Here is a 26,449-nt window from a genome sequence, read left to right as displayed (position 1 = left end):
GAATGCAAATGTTCTAAATGAATGCAATGCCATGGTGAAAACCAACTCAAGTTTAAAATATATTTGGCACTTAAGGTTATGTCATGTTGTAGAAGATAGGATTACAAAACTGGAGAAAATGGGGATTCTATCCTCATTGGGCTCTGAGCCTACTCTAACTTGTGAATCTTGCCTTCAGGGCAAAATGACTAGATCACCCATTGTTGGATACGGGCTAAGGGCTAAAAATATTTTAAAGCTAATACATAGTAATGTATGTGGTCCATTTAAAAAAATGGCTAGAGGCGGTTTTCATTATTTTATTACCTTTACTGATAATAAATCAAGGTTTGGGTATTTGTATTTGATGAAATACAAACATGAATCCTTTGAAAAGTTCAAAGAATTTAAATCTGAAGTAGAAAATGAAACAGGAAAGAGTATTAAAGCTTTTCGATCAGATCGTGGAGGTGAATATTTGAGTACTGAATTTGATGAATACTTGAGAGAGCATGACATTATTTCCCAGCTGACTCCTCCAGGAATACCACAGCTGAATGGTGTATCTGAAAGGAGAAATCATACCCTATTGGATATGGTACGTAGTATGATGATCTATACTAATATGCCAATCTCCTTTTGGGGATTTGCATTAGAATCGGCTTTGTATATTCTGAATAGGATTCCATCAAAATCAGTTTCTTCCACACCTTATGAGATATGGCATGGAAGAAAACCAAGTCTTAAGCATGTTAAGATTTGGGGTTGTCCAGCTTATGTCAAAAAGCTGAACACTTATAAATTGGAAACCATATCAGAAAAAGGTCGATTTGTTGGATATCCAAAAGATAGTTTTGGATATTATTTTTATTTTCCTACTTCATAAAAGGTTGTGATAAGTAGAGATGCCACATTTCTTGAACAATAATTTGTTCAAGAAGGAGGCAAAGGAAGGCAAATAGAGTTGGAATTGGAGAATTCTGATCAACCAACAGATCAGATGGATATAGATCCATCTAGTCAACCTACACCCGTTGATGAAACATCTATAGGTATTCCTCGTAGAACAACCAGGGTATGTCACCCACCAGTGAGATATGGTTTCCTTCATGAAGAAGAATAAGAGTTGTCTACTCTTGAAGAAGTAGATCATGGAGATGATCCACTTACCTATGAAAAAGCTAGATCAGATATAGACTTTTCAAAATGGATTGATGCTATGAAATCCGAGATTGATTCCATGTATAAGAATCAAGTTTGGGATCTTGTTGACCCACCTGAAGGTATTGTACCTATAGGGAACAAATGGGTTTTCAAAAAGAAAATTGGTTCTGATGGAAAGGTAGAGACCTATAGGGCAAGGCTAGTAGCGAAAGGGTTTCGCCAAAGGCAAGGAATCGACTATGAGGAGACTTTCTCACCTGTTGCCATGCTTAAATCAATTAGGATTCTATTAGCAATAGCTGCATACTATGATTATGAGATTTGGCAGATGGATATCAAAATAGCTTTTCTTAATGGATACATTGAAGAAAACATTTTCATGGAACAACCTAGGGGTTTTGAATCCCAAGATGGTTCCAAGGTATGCAAGCTAAAGCGATCCATTTATGGGTTGAAACAAGCTTCGAGGAGTTGGAACATCCGTTTTGATGAAGCCATTAAATCATTTGGTTTTATCAAAAATGAGGATGAACCATGTGTATATAAGAAGGTTAGTGACAGTGCTATCACTTTCCTTCTCTTATATGTGGATGATATACTGTTGATGGGTAATGACACAGATATGTTGACAACTATAAAGGTATGGTTGTCAAATACATTCTCCATGAAAGACTTAGGGGAGGCAACCTATATTCTTGGGATTCACATCTATAGAGATAGAGCGAAAAGAATAATAGGTTTATCCTAAAGTCTATACTTGGAAAAGGTGTTAAGAGGTTTAACATTCTTGATTCCAAGAGAGGATTGTTACCAGTGAGACATGGTATCCACCTTTCTAAAGAGATGTCTCCAAAGACACCTGAAGAAAGAGATAAGATGGCCAGGATTCCATATGCTTCAGCTATTGCAAGTTTAATGTATGCAATGTTGGGTACTAGGCCGAATATCGCATATGCTGTTAGTTTGACTAGCAGGTATCAATCCAATCCAGGTTTGGAACACTGGATAGCTGTCATGAATATCCTTAAGTACTTGAGAAGAACTAAGGATTTATTCTTGATCTATGGAGGTGGAGACTTGCAATTGTATGGTTATACTTATTCTGATTTCCAATCAGATATTGATGATAGAAAGTCTACCTCTGGATATGTGTTCATTTGTAATGGAGGTGCAGCCAGTTGGAAGAGTTCCAAACAGAGCACGACTGCAGATTCCACTACCAAGGCTGAGTATATTGCTGCATCAGATGCAGCAAGGGAAGCTGTTTGGATAATGAAGTTCGTGACAGAACTTACAGTAGTTCCTTCCATTGAGTTAGCAGTTCCATTACACTGTAACAACAATGGAGTAGTCATACAGGCTAAGGAACCAAGGTCTCACCAGAAATCCAAACACAAAGAAAGGCGCTACCACATTATCAGAGAAATAGTTGGACGAGGCAATGTAGCCATGCAGAAAATAGCATTAGCTGAAAATCCAGCTGATCCATTCATTAAGCCTATGTCACAGACTCAGCTAGACTGACATCTTGAGAAGATGGGTCTAAGATATTGTAAGATATATTGTACATGTTTTATTAATAAAAGGTATTTCCACTTTTCTGTTTACATAATATATTTATGTGTAATAGAAAAGGTCTATTGATATTTTGTTAGAAATTCTATTCTTAAGTTATTAAGAATATGAGTGACAATATTTCTAGCACAAAGTATCATAAATAGGTTCACAATCGAGGATACTTCATAATAAGACATGACTTATCCAGAAAGATTGTATTCATGTTTGTTCCCAAGTTATTTATATGAGATATAAATAAGATTGAATGGTGAGTCTCATGCCATATAACAAACATGATAGGCACTTATACATGATAAGTAGGTAGAACCAGTGACACTTATGACAAGCACATGGAGTTTACTCTTGTCAATGTATTGTCATAAATCATATCAGTGCATATAATCTTTAGACCTAAGATAGCACAGTTATCTTGTATATAGGTGGTTTGAGTTTGATACTGCTTTCATACTTGTACTATGTATGGGTATATGGGCATGTGTTGGCTCCTACTAGTTATATATGGAGGTAGGTGTTGATTAAGATGGAATATGTTCTTCTAAGTAAATGGAGATAAAATCCTATGTTCATTTAATTGTTCTTAATGTTTCAAGTTCCTGGCCAGGACAGATAGATTTAATCAGAAAAGAGTTTCTGATGAGAAAAATCTTTTTAGTCAAGAACTGGAATTAAAAAAGAACATAATATTCATAGCAAATGGAGTTTGACATAAACCATGACTCCAGCTTGAGTTGGGATTTTGTAACAGAGAGATTCTAGTGTATGGTAACATATGATTATAGGTTCATTTAAGGTAAACCTTATTACTGATTGGGTGGCCATGGCATGCTATGCTAGGTGTTAACCATGCTCTATGAAGTGCACAAAATGATTTAGAGAAATCATTTATGGTAAGAAAGAGTTTTGATGATATTAAGAGTTGATATTATGTCTCATTGCCAATTAGTAATGAGCCTAGTAAGTCACACACATACACAAGTAATCACCTAATTAAATATGAATTAATTAATTAATTAAAGAGTTTAATTGATTAATTAAATAGGTTTGGTTTGCAATTAGATTGCAAAGTCCTTAGCATGACTTGAAACCAAATCTAGGTTATTGAATGTACAATATAAGTTAAATTTATATTTAAAGTGTTTAAATATGAATTTAATTAATGAGAAATTAATTAATAAAGATTAATTAATTAATTTATATTTGATATAAATTGATTAGAAGAAGAGAAATAATTTTTTTGAGTTGAGAACTCAAAATTAAGACACAGGGGCATTTTGGTTATTTCACAGGGTGACATGTGGTGACATGTGGCACCATGAGATGGTGACACATGACACTACACATAAGCTTGCCAAATGTCTTTTAACCATGTAAGATGATAAAAATTAAGATTAAATATAGGTTTGACACTTGGCACAATATGATTGGGTCAATTAAACCTAGAACCAATCAGAGGGTGACATGTGGCAAGGGTTTAATATGTTGACCTAGCACTATAAGTGTTGTTATAAAAAGAAAATAATACAACTAGCAGCTGCTCCTCCTTTGTGCCGCCACTTTGAAGCTCCCCCTCTCTTCTTCATCATCTCTCATCTATTCCAAGAGATTAGCAAACAATCTCTTGAATTTAAAATACTAGAAATCGTTTCTAGTGTCCTGTTTACATCTTTAATCTCTTAAAAGGCAGAAGTTGATTTTCTAATTAATAGAAAAAGCTTTAGAAGCTGTTCAAGGACTGCCATAGGTGTTCTTAGTGTGGACAAGCTAGAGGGACAACATCTGGTATCCTGAAGACGCATCTGAAAGGCACAAATACATTGCACTGCATCAACAGGTTAGTGTGTTTATTCTTGATTTAATCTAGGGTTCTAAAATTAATCTGATTAATTTTAAAATCTTAAATGGTAAATACAGATCCAAAAATATATTAAAAGAGCTTTAATATGTTGTTTATCATTAAAATCAAATAGATAAAAAATAAATCTTGCATGATGCATGTGACCCTAGGTGAAAATTTTTGAATTCAATGGTATAAACTTGTGTTTTTCACGCTTCCGTTCCGTCAAAAGTTTGCAATTTTCCCAAATCTTACCATTTCGTTGCTTCCATTCATCAACCCAATGTCAATTCAAACTAAATAAACCTCAAATGATCATAATTTAACACCACACACACCAATTTCACTCTCTAGCACCAAAATCCAATTTTTCCATGAACCCTAATCTTCCATAATTCAATTTATGCAATCCCATGAAATCTTACTACTCCCAATAATGCATACTACCTCAATTTAACTTAGATTTATCATCAATTTAACTAAAATACATCAAAACCCTAATTTTCCCTAAGTTGGCTAAAACCTTAGTTTAGGTTCCATGCATGTTTCCTTTCAATTTCTCATGAAATTTCATCATAAGTTAACTTCAATCAAGGCTTATACAACTAATATAACTTGAAAAGAAACTTACCTCTTATTGATTTCTTTCCAACTTCACTTTTCTTCCAATTCTTATTCTCCTTGCTTTTAATCTCTCAATCAAATATCTCTTTGATGTTTTCTTTTAGTGGGCTATGAAATTTAAGAAGGGAATTTAAGGGAATTAAAACTTAGGAGGGGAAATCAATGAGGGGAAGAAGTGGAAGAAGAAGAGAAAAAGAGAGAGGAGTGGGTGGTGGCACCTTATGAAAAAATAAAAATGAAGAAGACATTTGTCTTCTTATATATATATATATATATATATATATATATATATATATATATATATATATATATATATATATATATATATTTAACCCCAAAGTTAGTTTATTAAAATTATAAATTTTAATTGTGTCATAAGGATAATTAAACTTAAATTTTTATTCCCTTTTTTTTTTACATTTATACTTAATTTTTCCTTTTAATTAAATAATTAAATTTAATTATCAAAAGCCCATAAGTTCTGCAATTTGACCATAACCAATTCGAATTTCAATTTGGTCCCAACACTTCCCACACACCACAATTGGTCATAAATGACCATTTTTCAACTCAAGTAAGGTCAGTCACATCATTTGGCTAATTCTCACATTTTCTCTCCCAAACCCTGGGTGCCAAAACCCTAATTTTCATGCTTAGCTCAATTAGTAAAATCTAAATGCATAATTAGTACCTACACACTCAATTGCACTTAACTACTTCTTTATTTGCATCAAAATCACTCAACCCTAGTTCACTACCTCTAGGCCAAAATTCATGTATAGTCCACATATTTGATTTGTTTTTGTTTCTTTTCTTTAATTTCTAAGTTAATTTAAGTAGATAAGTATGCATTTAAATAGAAAATTGAAAGTTAAAACACTAACCTCCTTCTTTGAATTTTCAATCTTCAAATCTTTCACTTTTTTCACTTTTCTTTCCTTAATTCTCCTTCTCATGTTGCAAGAGCAAGGAATAATCAATAATTTTGGGGAATATATGGGAAATTTTGGGGTTTTAAAAGCTTACACACAAGCTTTAACGGAGGATTGTAGAGAGAGAAATGGGAGAGGGAGTGGAGTCGGCCAAAAATGGGGAAGAAGATGACTAATTATTTTTTTTAATTTTTGTGTTTTTATTCTATTATTTGACTTGGTTAATTACTAATTAAATAAAAATTATTTATTGTATCATAGGTTATGTCATCTTAGGTGATGTCATAATGTTAATTTTCTTTTCTTTTCTTTTCTTTTTCCTTTGTTTTTCCATGCTTCTTTAATTTAATTCTGTATTTCAAAATTTTCTTTTCTCCAATTTTATTGGATAGTTAGGTTAGGAGTCAGCTCTAGGGGTGAATTGACCAAATTGCCCCTCGCTGGTTCGATCCAATTTATAAATAATTCAATATTTCTTCTGGATCCCTAGCCTAATTATTTGACCTTCTTAACAATTCTTTTTCGTGATTTTCTCTTTTCCACTGTGTTCGCAATAGTCCTAAGGACCGCGAAGTCACATTTTATTGTTCGAAATTTGAGTTTAGATCGACTTCGTAGTCCTTCCCGAGAAGGTCACCCATCGCTGTGACTCTCGACTCATTTAACTTCTTGTGTTTTGTTTTTCTTATTTATACTTAACCATTTGACAATTATTAATTATTTGTTTTCAGGGCTTATTTAGTTGTCTTAGATGTGGTTCTAATGCCCTTAATTATCTAGACCGACACTGGTCACCGAAACAGTGAAATATACCAGGCTATGCAAATAGGGGTGTTACAATTCTTCCCCCCTTAAAATAAATTTCATCCCAAAATTTTTCCTGGTATCAATTTCTGAACAGCTGTGGGTGTTGTCTTCTCATATCCTCCTCTCGTTCCCAAGTAGCTTCCTGGCCCGAATGATGATTCCACAGCACTTTCACTAACGGTATTTGCTTGTTTCGTAGCTGTTTCTGTAACACCCCAAAGTTCGGTAGTGCGTTCTACTGCTCCGGTGACTAGTGTTGTCCGGACAGCTAGGATGCCTAGAACTACACTTTGACATGAGGGAGGAGACATAAAATAATGAAATACAAGAAAAGAAAATACAAGAAAAACAAAGGAAAAATAATAGCAAAGAAATGTGATCAAGTTAAGCGAGCCGGGAAACCTAGCGATGGGTGACCGCACCGGGAAGTCACGGCGTGGACCGTTGGATCTGCCCTGATCAGGGAACCCTGGAAAACATTTTTGGGACATAAATAGACCCTTGTTGAAGAATAAATATCATTAAAAATATCAAAGAAAAATTAAATAAATAGTACAAAGAAAAGTGAGAAATCGAAAAACAGACAAAACCCGGTAATACCGAAAAATCGGGAACATAACCCGAACAGGGGCATTATGGTCATTTGACATCCCGAATTGTCTTTTGACCTAAATTTCCATTAAAAATAAATAATATTACACTTAGAAAATAAAATGAAAAATTAGTTTAGTGGTACCTAATGCAAATAACCAAAAATGGAGTGAAAATTGTGTAATTAGCACTTTAAGCTTATAATATGATTTAAATGTGGTGAGTGGACCACTAGGGAATTAATTAAGGACTAAAGGGGCAGGTGTACACCCATTATACAATCTGCCATTTCATCTTCAAGCTTGGGAATTGCCATGGCCGTATGAATTTCTCCAAAAACCTCCATGGCATAAATTGAAAAAGCTCCATTAACCACCTTCATTTCACCTCCAATCACCTAAGTGGCTTCATTAAAAATGGTCTACACATCACAAGGAAGATATGGATACCAAATTTGAGAAGTTTGGTGAGGGTTTAGCAAGTTACAATCAAAGGTAAGTTTACATTTTTTGAGAATTCCTTTGTTAAGTTTTGTGTGCATGTTATGGGTGTTGGTTTGGTGAAGGAAAATTTTGAGTTTGAAGAGTTATTGTTGTTTTCATTTTGGACAGCCATGAGTCACGTTTTTGATGAGATAGTTGTGCATATAATTGATGAGAAATAATGTTGATCATGGTGATTTAGTAACCTAGTGAATTATTTCATGTTTATATGGTGATTTATACACTTGGATGGGAATTGGTAAATTGGACGGCACTTTGATGTTGAAGAAGGTTTGCGGCAGCTTGGGAACACTTGAGTAATTGTATGTATTGAAGGAAGTGTGGGCAGAATATTGACCTAGAAGGATTGATGATATGTATGTAGATTGGTATTGAAAAGTGTATGTAAGATTTGTAATGGTTAGGTGTGTATGTAATGGTACTTAGAAATTGTAAATGTGAATTATACTTGGTGTGTTGAAGGTAATGGTAATCTGCCCAAAGTAATGTTGATGTAATGTAGAAAATGCTTTTGGTAATGTACCAAAACAGATTGGTAGGTAAGTAAACAAATTGCAAAGGTAAATGTGTGTTTGAAGTGGGGTGTGAAAGGCATATTGAGGGCAGTGTATATTTTAGCCTATAACCTTAAATGTGTAACCTCAATTGGTATGAGACCAATTTGAGGTGAAACTAGGCACAAAATGTGCCAACTTTCATTGAGAAACCATACCAAAATTCTGCTTGCAAGGTGACCTAAGAAAATGACCAATTCGGATTAGGTGCAATTAGGACCTGAAAAATGACCAATTGGGCAGCAGTGAGTGTTTAGGCCATAACTCACTCAAACCAGGTCCAATTGACCTGAAATTTTAACCATGAATAGTTAAGACCCATACCTACAAGTCTTATGAAGACACCAAAGCCCAGAAATGACCATAAGCAAGTCAAACAACTTGCACAAGTTCGGGTCCAAAAACTGGCCGAACCAAAGTTGACCAAATTGACCAAAAAATGACCTAATTGATGCCATTTGACCAGCAATAGTGTAATGACCATAACTTGGTCTACGTAACTCGGATTGACCTAAAATTTTGCACATGGTCCATAAGACCTAAATCTACAAGTTTGTAGTTTCGACCGAGACCGAAAACCGAGGAACTAGATCGTCGGCTAGGTCAAACCAGTGTCCCGGAATCCAGCAATTTGCATTAAAGTGCACTAAACAAGGAAATGACTTTGGTAAAACGTACCAAACCTAAAACCCTATCGAATGTGACATATTAATGACACTAAAACCTAATTTACCTAAAACGCAACGAGGGCGGTATATTAGGTGATTAAGTGAATAATTGAGTTGATGCATTATTTACCAAACACCATCGATAGAGACAGTTTAATTTAGTCTTGAAACACTTCAAATTGTGTTTCTCGATTAACAAGGACTCGGCAAAGGGAAGGAAACACCGAGTCGGACAGAGGGCGATCATCGAGGTTTGTGCACAACGGCTATTTCTTTTGAAATTTTCAATTGAAATAAATATTGACTATTTGTATATTATTGTTTTAAATTGTGTTTGCACAACAACTATTTCTTTTGAATTATTTTCAATTGAAATAAATTATGACTACTTGTATATTATTGTTTTAAATTGTGGAAATGTACTTGAATGGATATTTATTGCTTGAAAAGTATTGTAAATGATTTGAAACTGTGAGAAACTGATTGAATGGTATTTGATGGATACTTATTGATTGAAGAAACCTTTGTAAATGGTTTTGTGGAAATTGAAGTGAATTACGAATTGTGTTGCCATTTTGTGAATGAAATTATAACTTTGGAAATTTATTGGATTCTTACGGATCATTTGAATAAAATGTTTGGAATTGTTTTGACTCACAATTGGCATGACACGGATATTATGTTCCTCCTCCATTAATGGGGTGAGTGTGATTATTCCTCCCTCTTTGACTTATCGATGCAGGGTGAGTATGATTATGTTCCTCCCTCTTTGACTTCCCAGTCTGAGGTGAGTATGGATGAGTACTCATTAGATAGCTAGCTTACTCCCTCATTGATTTCGATTATTGGGGTGAGTATGTCTTGCCGTGGTGTACAACACGGCATATATGGAAAAATTTGTGTCATGACCTAAATTGTGTTATTGATTGGCAACATTGTATTGTTCAATTATTTGATCGAATGGTGTTATTGATTTGCAAAACGATATTATTCAGTTATTTGATCAATTGTGTTATTGATTTGCAAAACGATATTATTCAGTTATTTGATCAATTGTGTTATTGATTTGCAAAGCGATATTATTCGATTATTTGATCAAATTGTGTATGAATTGGCAATCTGGTATTCTTAAGCTATTTGACTAAATTGTGTTATTATGAATTTTGATAATTTGTGAATTGGAGTTTAAATTCCTTATGACATTCATTGTCTTGAATTTAACTATGGTTTTAAGTATCCACTATTGATATGATTTATGAATTGTGATTTAAAATTTGTATTTAGTTAATGTTGTGCACCACTGAGACATTGTCTCAGCGATAGCTTTATTCTTTGTCGCGGTAGAGAGATAAACAGGCGTGAGACTAGGTCGCTAGTACGCCAATGAGAGATTTTGGGTATAGTGAGTATACCACATGTGGCATTTTATCTTGTAATGTATATTCATTGTATGTATATTTTGTTCTTAGTTTTGAGCGATTGTAAATTTAAGTTGTCTGATAAAGTTGTAAAATAATTATGAGTTATTTGGCTTGTAAAAATTGTGTTATATTTTTGTATCTTAGTCTTTGAAAATCACTGTAGATTTGACTTGAGAAATGTGTTGTGTTGATAAAAAGGTTGGAGTTGAGATTTGAAAATATATTGAAGTGCTTTTCTGAGTTTTCAAGAAGCTATTTTGTCAAAATACAAATGGCACCTTGCCAAAATTTTCTGAGATATTCCAAATAAATCAAATGAGTTAGTTGTTTCACTTGATTCACCAAAGTCTTTCACACTGTAAATAGTGCTCACCACTTTGTAAAAGAAGTAAGAAAAGTTTTTAAAATCCCTTGTAGTGTATTTAATGGATTATCAGTAGACGGAGTTGGTAATTCATTAGGTATACTACGGGATCATGTTATGCCTTACAGAGGGGTAGGGTGTGACATGTTTTAGTGGTATCAGAGCAAAGTTTTTAAATTCTGTTTTCACATGTTATTTGAATATTCTTTCTTCACGATTACAATGCTCAATATCATTGTTTGATACATACAGTACATTACATTATAAATATGCACTAACGGGAGGAAATCTCCTTGTATTATTGTACAGGAGGTCTAGAATCCTCGCATTGACTATGGAAGAGGGTGATCGTTTAGTCGATCAATCTATAGAGGCTGAGGTGCAAAGGGATGCCCTAGCCGTACATAATGTTAGTGGTTCACAAGACCCCTCTGATCTGCGATTTCCTACTCAGTTCGCTCAGCAGATGGCTGCAATGTCCCAACAAATGGCTGGTAATGTGCCTACTCAAGTCCCAATACAGACACCAGTGGTACAACCACAGTCTTCTGCAAGACAATATGACAAATTGATGAAGTATGGGGCTACAGAGTTTAAGGTGACAGTAGATCCTCTAGAAGCTGAACAATGGTTAGAGAGGATGGATAGGGTATTCAAGAAGCTGCATTGTACAGAAGAGCTCAGATTTGAGTACTCAGTATCCTTACTACAGGGAGATGCTTATGACTGGTGGAAAACCATTCCCCACAGTCTGGTAGAACCTGCAGTGCTAACATGGAATGACTTCCTCAGGGAATTCAGGCAAAAATATGTCCCTGATGCTTATGTAGACCGAAGTCGCAAGAATTCCTAAGTCCAAGCAGGCGGATCGGTGGTGAGTATGAAAGGGAATTCTCCGCCCTAAGCCATTATGCGATGAAGTCTACTTTCTACCAGCATGGAGAGATTTAAGATGTTTGAAACCGGCTTTAAGCCTATTATAAGATTAAAAGTGGTCGGATTCAAACTTAAAAACTTATCTGAACTTATTTATCAAGAAATAGAATTAGAAAGAATTGAATCAAGCGACTCTTGAGAAAAGAAATCGGATAAGGCGAGAAAAAGAGGAAAGTCGTGAGCAGAGTTCTAGTGGTCCCTCTTGGAAAGAGGAAAAACTTTGGGGATCTGACGGAGATAGTAAGAAGTCAGGTAGAGATAGATCTTTTGAATGAGAAACCACCTCGATCCGATCGGCAAACTCAACGAGAAACCCGTAAATGCGCTGTCGGATCGACTTTGTGAAACTTGTGGTAAACCACATAGTGGGGTATGTTATAGAGCCGTAGGAGCATGTTTTAAGCGTGGAGAGACGGTCATTTTGCTAGGGATTGTGTAAATCCAGTCGTTCTGGATCATTTACTACACCAAAGGGATCAACCCAAGTTTCTACCCCAAATAGTTCACCATTAGTTAGTAGAGGCAAAGGTAGAGGTAGGGGTAGTACACCTAGAAGTCAGACTACTGTGAATCAGCCAAAACAGGGTGATGCTTCAACTAGAGTATACGCTATCTGACGAGAAAAGAGATGAGACTTTTGACATCATTCTGGTACTTTCTCAATTAGCAACTAAGATATATATATGTATTGTTTGACTGGAATTTGCATATTTTTATGTTAGTGTTAGAACTATATGTTCTGTTGTTATTCCTTGACAGGGGAATAAATTTTGACACATTAGTGATTAGCCCTTAAGATAAGGATTGTGATAATAAGTGAAATTAGTTTTGAAAGAGTTTATCGGCGAAAAGTATTTTCTAACACACCATAAATTATAAAGCTAATTGGCGAGCCTACTTAATGTAAGGCAAGAGGACGTAAAAGTAAGATGCAGTAATGGAATTGCTCTATATGAGGGTAAGGAGGTTACTGTTAGAAATTGCTAATGGATATTGTAATCAGAATAAGGTTCGAATACCAGTGTATTCAAAAAGAATAAAAGATAACAAAGTTTGATCTATTGGGATGTATCGTAGTAACTATGCCATGTTCGTGATGTTTATCTCGTAGTCGCAGATTACAATACCGACTTGAGATTATTGTGTAGAGATACGAACAACCCGATAGTACACCTAGATAAGAATAGTTGCCAACGGCATCTGTTTTGGTATAGTTATGCCATGACAGAATTTAATTGTTAAAAATAAGTTTGAAAATCCTACTTAGGGATCTAAAACTCAAAAGTTAAAATATCGAAAGGTTATAGTTCAAGATAAAAGGAAGTAAGTTATAGAATATTGACAGATAAAAAGAGTTATGAAAGTAGAGAATTGAACAGTTGATTCATGTGTAACAAAGAAATATTGCAAATGTGAGGAAGACTATGGACTAGAATGGTCAGAGGACCAATGACTGATGAATGATTCTAACATGACCTCAAGGGTCATTCAAGAAGGAATGTGAACCGAAATATTAGACAACACAATAGTAAGAGGAGATTAGTATTATACAAACAAATTAAACGTGGTATTAGATTGTTAAAAGTCTTATACAAATTTGAGGAAAAGAAGATTATACGATCATATAGACAGGAGAAAATAAACGTATGACTATTGTAAGATAGCTATTGGGTAAAATTTCGTGGACGAAATTTATTTAAGGGGGGGAGAATTGTAACACCCCAAAGTTCGGTAGTGCGTTCTACTGCTCCGGTGACCAGTGTTGTCCGGACAGCTAGGATGCCTAGAACTACACTTTGACATGAGGGAGGAGACATAAAATAATGAAATACAAGAAAAGAAAATACAAGAAAAACAAAGGAAAAATAATAGCAAAGAAATGTGATCAAGTTAAGCGAGCCGGGAAACCTAGCGATGGGTGACCGCACCGGGAAGTCACGGCGTGGACCGTTGACTGGCCCTGGACTGCGGGGAACCCTGGAAAACATTTTTGGGACATAAATAGACCCTTTTTGAAGAATAAATATCATTAAAAATATCAAAGAAAAATTAAATAAATAGTACAAAGAAAAGTGAGAAATCGAAAAACAGACAAAACCCGGTAATACCGAAAAATCGGGAACGTAACCCGAACAGGGGCATTATGGTCATTTGACATCCCGAATTGTCTTTTGACCTAAATTTCCATTAAAAATAAATAATATTACACTTAGAAAATAAAATGAAAAATTAGTTTAGTGGTACCTAATGCAAATAACCAAAAATGGAGTGAAAATTGTGTAATTAGCACTTTAAGCTTATAATATGATTTAAATGTGGTGAGTGGACCACTAGGGAATTAATTAAGGACTAAAGGGGCAGGTGTACACCCATTATACAATCTGCCATTTCATCTTCAAGCTTGGGAATTGCCATGGCCGTATGAATTTCTCCAAAAACCTCCATGGCCGCAAATTGAAAAAGCTCCATTAACCACCTTCATTTCACCTCCAATCACCTAAGTGGCTTCATTAAAAATGGTCTACACATCACAAGGAAGATATGGATACCAAATTTGAGAAGTTTGGTGAGGGTTTAGCAAGTTACAATCAAAGGTAAGTTTACATTTTTTGAGAATTCCTTTGTTAAGTTTTGTGTGCATGTTATGGGTGTTGGTTTGGTGAAGGAAAATTTTGAGTTTGAAGAGTTATTGTTGTTTTCATTTTGGACAGCCATGAGTCACGTTTTTGATGAGATAGTTGTGCATATAATTGATGAGAAATAATGTTGATCATGGTGATTTAGTAACCTAGTGAATTATTTCATGTTTATATGGTGATTTATACACTTGGATGGGAATTGGTAAATTGACGGCACTTTGATGTTGAAGAAGGTTTATGCAGCTTGGTAACACTTGAGTAATTGTATGTATTGAAGGAAGTGTGGGCAGAATATTGACCTAGAAGGATTGATGATATGTATGTAGATTGGTATTGAAAAGTGTATGTAAGATTTGTAATGGTTAGGTGTGTATGTAATGGTACTTAGAAATTGTAAATGTGAATTATACTTGGTGTGTTGAAGGTAATGGTAATCTGCCCAAAGTAATGTTGATGTAATGTAGAAAATGCTTTTGGTAATGTACCAAAACAGATTGGTAGGTAAGTAAACAAATTGCAAAGGTAAATGTGTGTTTGAAGTGGGGTGTGAAAGGCATATTGAGGGCAGTGTATATTTTAGCCTATAACCTTAAATGTGTAACCTCAATTGGTATGAGACCAATTTGAGGTGAAACTAGGCACAAAATGTGCCAACTTTCATTGAGAAACCATACCAAAATTCTGCTTGCAAGGTGACCTAAGAAAATGACCAATTCGGATTAGGTGCAATTAGGACCTGAAAAATGACTAATTGGGCAGCAGTGAGTGTTTAGGCCATAACTCACTCAAACCAGGTCCAATTGACCTGAAATTTTAACCATGAATAGTTAAGACCCATACCTACAAGTCTTATGAAGACACCAAAGCCCAGAAATGACCATAAGCAAGTCAAACAACTTGCACAAGTTCGGGTCCAAAAACTGGCCGAACCAAAGTTGACCAAATTGACCAAAAAAATGACCTAATTGATGCCATTTGACCAGCAATAGTGTAATGACCATAACTTGGTCTACGTAACTCGGATTGACCTAAAATTTTGCACCGCGGTCCATAAGACCTAAATCTACAAGTTTGTAGTTTCGACCGAGACCCGAAAACCGAGGGAACTAGATCGTCCGGCTAGGTCAAACCAGTGTCCCGGAATCCAGCAATTTGCATTAAAGTGCACTAAACAAGGAAATGACTTTGGTAAAACGTACCAAACCTAAAACCCTATCGAATGTGACATATTAACGACACTAAAACCTAATTTACCTAAAACGCAACGAGGGACGGTATATTAGGTGATTAAGTGAATAATTGAGTTCAGTGCATTATTTACCAAACACCATCGATAGAGACAGTTTAATTTAGTACTGAAACACTTCAAATTGTGTTTCTCAGTTAACAAGGACTCAGCAAAAGGGAAGGAAACACTGAGTCGGACCGAGGGGACGATCATCGAGGTTTGTGCACAACGGCTATTTCTTTTGAAATTTTCAATTGAAATAAATATTGACTATTTGTATATTATTGTTTTAAATTGTGTTTGTGCACAACAACTATTTCTTTTGAATTATTTTCAATTGAAATAAATTATGACTACTTGTATATTATTGTTTTAAATTGTGGAAATGTACTTGAATGGATATTTATTGCTTGAAAAGTATTGTAAATGATTTGAAACTGTGAGAAACTGTTTGAATGGTATTTGATGGATACTTATTGATTGAAGAGCACTGTAAATGGTTTTTGTGGAAATTGAAGTGAATTACGAATTGTGTTGCCATTTTGTGAATGAAATTATAACTTTGGAAATTTATTGGATTCTTACGGATCATTTGAATAAAATGTTTGGAATTGTTTTGACTCACAATTGGCATGACACGGATATTATGTTCCTCCTCCATTAATGGGGTGAGTGTGATTATTCCTCCCTCTTTGACTTATCAGTCTGGGGTGAGTATGATTATGTTCCTCCCTCTTTGACTTCCCAGTCTGAGGTGAGTATGGATGAGTACTCATTAGATAGCTAGCTTACTCCCTCATTGATTTCGATTATTGGGGTGAGTATGTCTTGCCGTGGTGTACAACACGGCATATATGGAAAAATTTGTGTCATGACCTAAATTGTGTTATTGATTGGCAACATTGTATTGTTCAATTATTTGATCGAATGGTGTTATTGATTTGCAAAACGATATTATTCAGTTATTTGATCAATTGTGTTATTGATTTGCAAAACGATATTATTCAGTTATTTGATCAATTGTGTTATTGATTTGCAAAACGATATTATTCAGTTATTTGATCAAATTGTGTATGAATTGGCAATACGGTATTCTTAAGCTATTTGACTAAATTGTGTTATTATGAATTTTGATAATTTGTGAATTGGAGTTTAAATTCCTTATGACATTCATTGTCTTGAATTTAACTATGGTTTTAAGTATCCACTATTGATATGATTTATGAATTGTGATTTAAAATTTGTATTTAGTTAATGTTGTGCACCACTGAGACATTGTCTCAGCGATAGCTTTTTATTGCTGTCGCAGGTAGAGAGATAAACAGGGCAGCAGACTAGGCTGCTAGTACCGCCAGCGAGAGATTTTGGGTATAGTGAGTATACCACATGTGGCATTTTGTACTGTAATGTATATTCACTGTATGTATATTTTGTTCTTAGTTTTGAGCGATTGTAAATTTAAGTTGTACAAGAAAGTTGTAAAATAATTATGAGTTATTTGGCTTGTAAAAATTGTGTTATATTTTTGTATCTTAGTCTTTGAAAATCACTGTAGATTTGACTTGAGAAATGTGTTGTGTTGATAAAAAGGTTAGAGTTGAGATTTGAAAATATATTGAAGTGCTTTTTACAGGTTTTCTGAAGAACTGTTTTGTCCAAAATACAAATGGCACCTTGCCAAAATTTTTACAGATATTCCAAATAAATCAAATGAGTTAGTTGTTTCACTTCAGTTCACCAAAGTCTTTCACACCTGTAAATAGTGCTCACCACTGTAAAAGAAGTAAGAAAAGTTTTTAAAATCCCTTGTAGTGTATTTAATGGATTATCAGTAGACGGAGTTGGTAATTCATTAGGTATACTACGGGATCATGTTATGCCTTACAGAGGGGTAGGGTGTGACAGTTTCACCTCATAAGCCAGAATCTCTATGGGTTCTTCCTCATATGTGAGGTCTGGATTCACTTCAATTTCTTCTACTGGTAGTATATGAGATAGGTCTGATTGATACCTCCTCAACATGGACACATAGAAAAGATTATGTATCTTTTCTAACTCTGGAGGTAGTGCCAAACGATATGCCAAAGGACCCACTCTTTCCAGAACCTCATATGGCCTAATGAAATGAGGACTCAGTTTCCCCTTTCTGCCAAATCTCATAATTCTCTTCCAAGGGGAAACCTTGAGGAATACTTTCTCACCCACTGCATATTCAATATCTATTCTCTGTAAATCAATATAGGACTTCTGATGGTCTGATGCAGTCTTAAGTCGATCTCTGATCAATCTGATTTTCTCTTTAATTTGCTGAATAATTTCTGGCCCAATCAACTTTCTTTCACCCACTTCATTCCAACATAGGGGAGTTCTACACTTTCTGTCATACAAAGCTTCATATGGAGGCATCCCAATGCTTGATTGGTAGCTGTTGTTGTAAGCAAACTCAATCAAAGGCAAGTGTGTGTCCCAACTGCCCTCAAATTCAATCACACAAGCCTGTAGCATGTCCTCTAAGATCTGAATTACCCTTTCAGACTGGCCATTTATCTGTGGGTGGAATGCCATACTGAAGTTCAATCTAGTTCCTAGGGCTCTTTGAAGACTACCTCAGAATCTAGAAGTGAACCAAGGATCTCTGTCTGATACAATAGATACTGGCACTCCATGCAGTCTTACTATCTCATCAATGTACAACTTGGCCAATCTTTCTAAACTGTAGTCCATCCGGACAGGTAGAAAATGAGCAGGCTTGGTCAGTTTGTCAACAATGACCCAAACTACATCATGACTCTTCTGTGTCCTCGGAAGTCCCATCACATAATCCATCATTATTCTCTCCCATTTCCATTTTGGTACTGGTAGTGGATGTAACAAACTAGCTAGTACTTGATGCTCTGCCTTCACTTGCTGACAAGTTAGGCATTTGGAAACAAATTCTGCCACATCTCTTTTCATACCCATCCACCAGTAATGCTCTTTTGGCCCTCTATACATTTTTGTGCCACCAGGGTGCATAGCAAAAGGAGACTTATATGCTTCCTTTAAAATGATCTGTCTCAAGTTAACATCATTAGGAATGCACATTCTGCCTTAGTGAAGCAGTAGACTATCATCTCTTACTAAGAATTCTGGTTTCTTACCCATTCTGACTTCTTCTAATAGCTTTTGATACTTATGATTATTTTGAGCAGCCATTTTGATATGATCAATCAACACTGGCTGTACATGCCATGCAACTATTGTCTGCCCCTCATCATTAATCTCTAAGCTGGCATGTAATGATCTCAACTCATGTACCACAGATAAAGGAGTACCTATAGACTTGCCATAATCTTACGACTTAAGGCATCAACCATAATAATAGCTTTCCCTAGCTGATAGTCAATTAGACCATCATAGTTTTTTATCAACTCTAACCATCTCCTCTGTCTCAAATTCAACTCTTTCTGAGTGCCCAGATACATTAAACTCTTATGATCTATGTAGATGTAACACTTTTCCCCATACAAATAGTGTCTCAAGATCTTAAGAGAAAATACAATAGCTGTAAGCTCCAAGTCATGTGTCGGATAATTTCTCTCATGCGGTTTCAGCTGGCGTGATGCATATGCAATGACATTCCGATCTTGTATCAGTACACAACCTAACCCATTATAAGAAGCATCACTATATACTGTGTATTCTTTACCTGGGGTAGGTAAAGTAAGGACTGGAGTCTCAGTTAAAAATCTCTTAACTCATCAAAACTCTGTTGGCATTTATCCGTCCACTGAAATTTCACATCTTTTCGAACTAATTTGGTCAATGGAGATGCCAACATGGAGAATCCCTTCACAAATCAATGGTAATATCCAGCTAAACCCAGAAAACTATGAATATCCATGATATTTCTAGGTGGTCTCCAATTAAGGACAGCTTCTATCTTATTTGGATCTACCTTGATGCCCTCAACCGAGACTACATGCCCCAAAAAGGATATTTCCTTAAGCCAAAATTCATACTTAGACAATTTGGCGTATAGCTGTTTCTCCCTCAAAGTCTGCAGTACAATCCATAGATGTCTATCATGCTCTTCTGCACTCCTCGAATAGACCAATATATCATCTATGAATACCACAACAAATTGGTCGAGGTCTGGTCTGAAGATAGTGTTCATCATATCCATAAAAGCAGTCGGAGCATTAGTTAACTCGAATGGCATGACCAAAAACTCATAATGGCCATAGCGGGTTCTAAAGGCAGTTTTAGGAATACCCTGCTCTTGTACTTTCAGCTGATAAAAACCTGATCTCAAGTCAAGTTTGGAGAACACAGCTGCACCCCTCAACTGATCAAACAAGTCATCAATGCAGGGCAATGGGTATCTGTTCTTTATTGTCACCTTATTCAACTGTCGATAGTCGATACATAAGCGGAGAGTGCCATCTTTCTTCTGAACAAATAACACTGGCACTCCCCAAGGTGACACACTACGGCGGATAAAGCCCTTGTCAAGCAGCTCTTGCAACTGTACTTTCAACTCTTTCAGTTCTGCTGGTGCCATTCTATATGGTGTTATGGAGATTGGGTCCACACCAGGCATAACATCAATCTCAAACTGCACTTCTCTTTTTGGAGGTAATCCTGGCAATTCATTAGGAAACACATCCGGAAAGTCACATACTGTAGGAATGTCCCTTAGTGTTGGACTCCCCACTTGGGTGTCTATCACATATGCCAAGTATGTTTCATACCCCTTTCTGATCATTCTTCTAGCTAGTGCAGCCGAAATGATGTTTGATGGCAGTAACTGCCTCTCCCCATGTATTACCACATCACCATACAGAGCGAGACCAAAAGTAACTATCTTCAGTCTACAGTCAATCATGGCATGATGCCTGGCTAACCAATCCATGCCCAAGATGATATCATAATCTCTGAAGGGCATTTCAATCAAATCTGACAGAAAAATATGTCCTTGGATCACCAAAGGATAGTCTCTATAGATTCTATTGACCCGAACCTCTTGTCCTAATGGACTAGTTACTAGCACTTCAAAACCCATTTTGACACACGAAACAGAAAGTGAACTGACTATGCTAGCACTAACATATGAGTGGGTTGAACCCGAATCAAACAACACAAATACTTTTTGATCAGAGATAGAGAATGTACCAGCTACAACATAGGAAGTCTCAGCCTCTTCTCACTGTCTCATTGTATAAACCCTAGCTGAAGCACTTCCTTATTCTGACTGACTAACAGTACCTTGACTGCCCGAAGCATTGCCTCTACCTCTGCCAACTGGTTGTGAACCTTTGATAGCAGGACTCTGAACAGACCCTTCTATAGTTGTAGGAGCTGGCCCAAATCTAGGGATACTGGTGCAGTCCTTAGCAAGATGGCCTTTGCCTCCACAATTAAAGCAAGCTCCTGTTGACCAATAGCATTCTCCCCCATGAATCTTGCCACAAGTCGCACAGGAGCGGGCAGGATATAAACCCGTGGTCGACTGCTGACCAGATCTAGGGGGTCTCTATCTAGAGAATCTACCCCTTCCAAACCTTCCACCTCGACCTCTGCTAGGTCCCCCAAATTTCTTCTTTTTTCCAGATGTACCACTGGGACTTTGTTTAACTGATTTTTCACCTTTTTCTTTCTCTGATTTTTAAGTCTTCTCAGCTTTCTCTTTCACTGGTGTAGCTTCTAATTTAATTTTTTCTAACTCAAGTTCCTGAGAGATGAGCTCTAATAAGTTACTGTGTCCAAATCCCACTACTTGCATCCTCAGACTAGGCTTCAAACAGGTCTCAAATCTCTTGCACCTTTCCTTGCTGGTAGAAAGGAGACTCCCAGCATAGTGGCTTAAGTGGGAGAACTCCCTCTCATATTCTACCACTGATATGTTGCCTTGCTTTACACTCAGAAATTCTTGTAGTTTCTGATCCACATATGCATCTGGGACATATTTCTGCTTAAACTCTCTGATGAAGTTGTCCCAGGTCAGTACTGGTGGTTTAGCCAAGCTGTGGGGGATGGTCTTCCACCAATCATAAGCATCCCTTTGTAGCAAAGATACTGAATATTCAAATGTCAATTCATCTTGGTAGTGCAATTTCTTGAATACTCTGTCCATTCTTTCTAGCTATTGCTCTACCTCTAGTGGGTCTACTGTACCCTTAAATTCCATGGTCCCATACTTCAACAGCTTATCATACTGTTTGACTGGAGCTTGAGATTGCACCACAGTAGTCTAGTGTGGAGCTTGAGCAGGTATACCCCCAGCTATTTGTTGAAACATTACTGCCATCTGCTGTGCGAACTGTGCAGGAAACTGTGGCATTGGTGGGTCTGGTGCCACTGACCCACTAACATTTTTAGAGTTGGAGCTTCCCCTTGTGCCTCAGCTTCAACAGATTGCTCAACAGAGCAATCCCCTTCTTCCATATCAGTCTGGAGTAGGATATCTCCTGAATAAATAACACAAGGAGATTCCCCTTGTTAGTTCATATTTATGATGTAATGCACTGTATGTAACAAATAAGGACATTTAGCAGTTGTACTTAGCAAAGAAAAGACACAAATTCACAAGTTAAAACATACTTTAAAAATTTGCTCTGATACCACTAAAATATGTTACACCTTACCCATCTGTAAGGCATAACATGATCCCGTAGACTACCTAATGAACTACTGAACTTCACCTACCGATAACTCATTAAGTACCCTACAAGGGATTTTAAAATCATTTTCTTACTTTTTAGAAGTGGTGAGTATTTTCTAATAGGTATTAAAACATTTAATTAGAGTTTGAAAACTAGTTAAAATTTGTCTCTTTTTATTTTTTCGCAAATTTTAGAAAAATTTTGGCAGAGTGCCGTCTGTATTTTGATAAAATAGTTCTTCAAATACCAAAAAAAAAAAAAAAAACACTTCCAATGATTTATCTCATCAACTCAACAACTTCAACATCCACCACAACAAATTTCAACATCATTTCTCAAATTCCAAAATTCAAATCAATAATTTCCAATTCAATATCATCCAAAATAATACTGAGTAATTTCATTCAAATTAAAACAAATTAATTTCATTCCCAATTTCATTAAAGTTAAAACAATTTACATTCAGCAATCCATAATTTACATTAGAAAAATCCAAACTAATATTATTACAAACTTTATACAACTAATCATGACCAGTTCTACTTATACATACATTTACATACATCAAAATAATTATTACAATCAGGGTATAAAATATCTGCAATAGCATTAACAGCCATCACTGAGTACTATGACTTAGTGGTGCACAACATACTAAAATAACAATTATTGAGAATTTAAATCATATTTATTCAAAAAATGAAATGAATATGAGAAATAAATACAAACATGATTTATAAGCTTTTAATCCAAACAATTTCATTTCGAAAGTCTTAAAATAAATTTCATAAAAATACACAGTTATATCATGTCATTCGAAACAATAATCATCTCAATAGCCAGAGGCTTATGAGAAGTCACATCACAAGGCTAGCTAGCTCAAATATATGGATATCCATTCAATTTCTTTTTCTACTGGCACACACCTCAACAATTCAGCCAGAGAAAGAATCAAAATTCGAAACTAATTTCCCCCACTAGTCATGCTAGTGAGGCATTCAAATATATGATTATGACACTGTGGTTTCAAAACTATCTTAGCAAGTTATCAAATATTTATTGCCATTTCAAACACATACAAGTAAACTTTTTACAATTTAAGTCAAAAGCATAATAAACATTTCATGCACTTTGTAAATGAATTTTAAAGAATGTTGATATTGTACACAAACCTTATGCGAGTCGCCTCTTCGCTTTGACTTGATGCCTCGAGTTCTTTCCTAGTATTCTTTTCAACTGAAACACACAGTTTCATAGTGTTTCAGTATCACAATTTATCATAAATCCAAAAATGAATTCAATTCTACTTATACCTAGCTTTAATATGCTAAATGTGACGTTCTTTAAAATTTGTATTTTGGGGTTACTATTCATGGCACTATTCAAGTCAATTTGTTGACTTTCTAATGCTTAATAGGTATGAGAATTCTAATTTCACCCATACACCACATTTTGATTACCTAATTTGTTAGTTTTGGTTCTTTTTCTCAAATTTTAAGTCTTTTAGGCAAAATTTCAAATTTTCAGTTTTAGTGTCTTATTTTGCACTATTCCATTGGTCATGTTGCTGTTAGAATTTGGCTAAGTTTTCTTCATAGAAGTTGTTCCTTATTGTCTTAACTTTATTTCTCTTTTTGAATCACTCAATTTGGAGTTTTGTAGCCCAAGTTATAGCTATTTGAACATGGCTAGCCGGATTTGGTTTTACCCAGAATTCTGGGCAAATTTTGGGTTTTGGCAGTTTTGGGTCACTAGATTTGGGTGGCTAATTGACATGGTTAAGGGCATAATTTGGGTTTGTGTTCTTCATGAAAGTTGTAGGTCTTTGTCTTAGATTTCTACTAGTAAAATTTCAGGTCATTTGGACCTGCCTAGCCTAAATTATGGCCAAATAAACAAATACTGTTCATTTAGTCATTTTTTGTATAGGTCAGTTTGCCTAATCTAGATTTGGCCAATTTGTTCACTATGCTATGGTCACTTTTCGAGCATAATTCCTAAATGAAAAATGTGTCATTTTGTGTCAAGTTTCATTCTCAATGGGCCTCACACCAATTGGGTTGGTAAATTTCCAGTTTTGGTCCCTTAAAGGGACCTTGGTCATGCTGCCTACAATTTGTCCATAACCAATCCGAATTTCAATTTGGTTCCAACACTTCCTACACACCACAATTGGTCATAAATGGCCATTTTTCAACTCAAGTAAGATTAGCCACATCATTTGGCTAATTCTCACATTTTTCTCTCCCAAACCCTAGGTGCCAAAACCCTAATTTTCATGCTTAGCTCAATTAGTAAAATCTAAATGCATAATTAGTACTACACACTCAATTGCACTTAACTACTTCTTTATTTGCATCAAAATCACTCAACCCTAGTTCACTACCTCTAGGCCGAAATTCATGTATAGCCCACATACTTGATTTTTTTTTCTTTCTTTTCTTTAATTTCTAAGTTAATTTAAGTAGATAAGCATGCATTTAAATATAAAATTGAAAGTTAAAACACTATTCTCCTTCTTTGAATTTCCAATCTTCAAATCTTTCACTTTCTTTACTTTTCTTTCCTTAATTCTCCTTCTCAAGTTGCAAGAGCAAAGTGTAATCAATAATTTTGGGAAATTTATGGGAAAATTTGGGGTTTTAAAAGCTTACACACAAGCTTTAATGGAGGATTGTAGAGAGAGAAATGGAAGGGGGAGTGGAGCCGACCAAAAATGGGGAAGAAGATGACTAATTGTTTTTTTAATTTTTTTTATTCTATTATTTGACTTGGTCAATTACTAATTAAATGAAAATTATTTATTGTATCATAGCTTATGTCATCTTAGGTGATGTCATAATGTTAATTTTCTTTTCTTTTTTTTTCCTTTGTTTTTCCATGCTTCTTTAATTTAATTCTATATTCCGAAATTTTCTTTTCTCCAATTTTATTAGACAGTTAGGTCAGGAGTTAGCTCTAGGGGTGAATTGACCAAATTGCCCCTCGCCGATTCGATCCAGTTTGTAAATAATTCAATATTTCTTCTGAATCTTTGACCTAATTATTTGACCTGCTTAACAATTCTTTTTTGTGATTTTCTCTTTTCCACTGTGTTCGCAATAGTCCTAAGGACCACGACATTACATTTTACGGTTCAAAATTTGAGTTTAAATTGACCTCGCAGTCCTTCTCGAGAAGGTCACCCATCGCTGTGACTCTTAGCTCATTTAACTTCTCGTGTTTTGTTTTTCTTATTTATACTTAACCATTTGACTATCACTAATTATTTGTTTTCAGGGCTTATCTAGTTGTCTTAGGTGTGGTTATAATCCCCTTAATTATCCAGATCGACACCGGTCACCAGAACAGTGAAATATACCAGGCTATGCAAATAGGGGTGTTACAGTTCTTACACTCAAATTTTGAGAAAAGTTTCTAAATCAAAGTTGAAGCCCTATCTTTTAGGTTTCCAGAACAATTTGGCTCATCCCATTTGAGATTTTCTAGTGAAAGTTATGATATAAATTCTATTCTAGGGTCAGGTGGTAGTTGAGGCAAATTCTGGGATTTGGTGTACTAAATTTTTCTAACAATTTAACTTAGTTCCCTTGGGTTCTGGGTTCTGGTCAAAACATCAATATTGTAAATCTATTTCTTATAAAACATTTGGCGCTAGTTTCATTGCTTTTGCAATTTTTTAGACTAAGTTATGGCATTTTTGCCAAAACTGGTTGGGTGAGCCTATGTCCAACAAATTCTAGGCAGATTGGTTCTGGACAGTTTTGTTGATCTAACTTGTGCTAACAATTTGACTTTGTTAGAGGCAGATCTGTTCTATGTTCGTCATAAAAAATGTGCTCCTATGTCTAACCTTTCCAATGGTTCAAGAATTAGGTCATTCTGACCTTCCTAGTGTGAGTTATGGCTATTTGAACATTTATTACTTATTTAGTCATTTTTTCCAGGTCCAGATTAGGGTTATCTGGATTCAAGTCAATTTT

The sequence above is a fragment of the Hevea brasiliensis genome, chromosome 1, assembly GCF_030052815.1.
Source record: "Hevea brasiliensis isolate MT/VB/25A 57/8 chromosome 1, ASM3005281v1, whole genome shotgun sequence".
Lineage (NCBI taxonomy): Eukaryota > Viridiplantae > Streptophyta > Magnoliopsida > Malpighiales > Euphorbiaceae > Hevea > Hevea brasiliensis.
The sequence above is the reverse complement of the archived record's forward strand: the minus strand, read 5'-3'. Positions refer to the sequence as shown.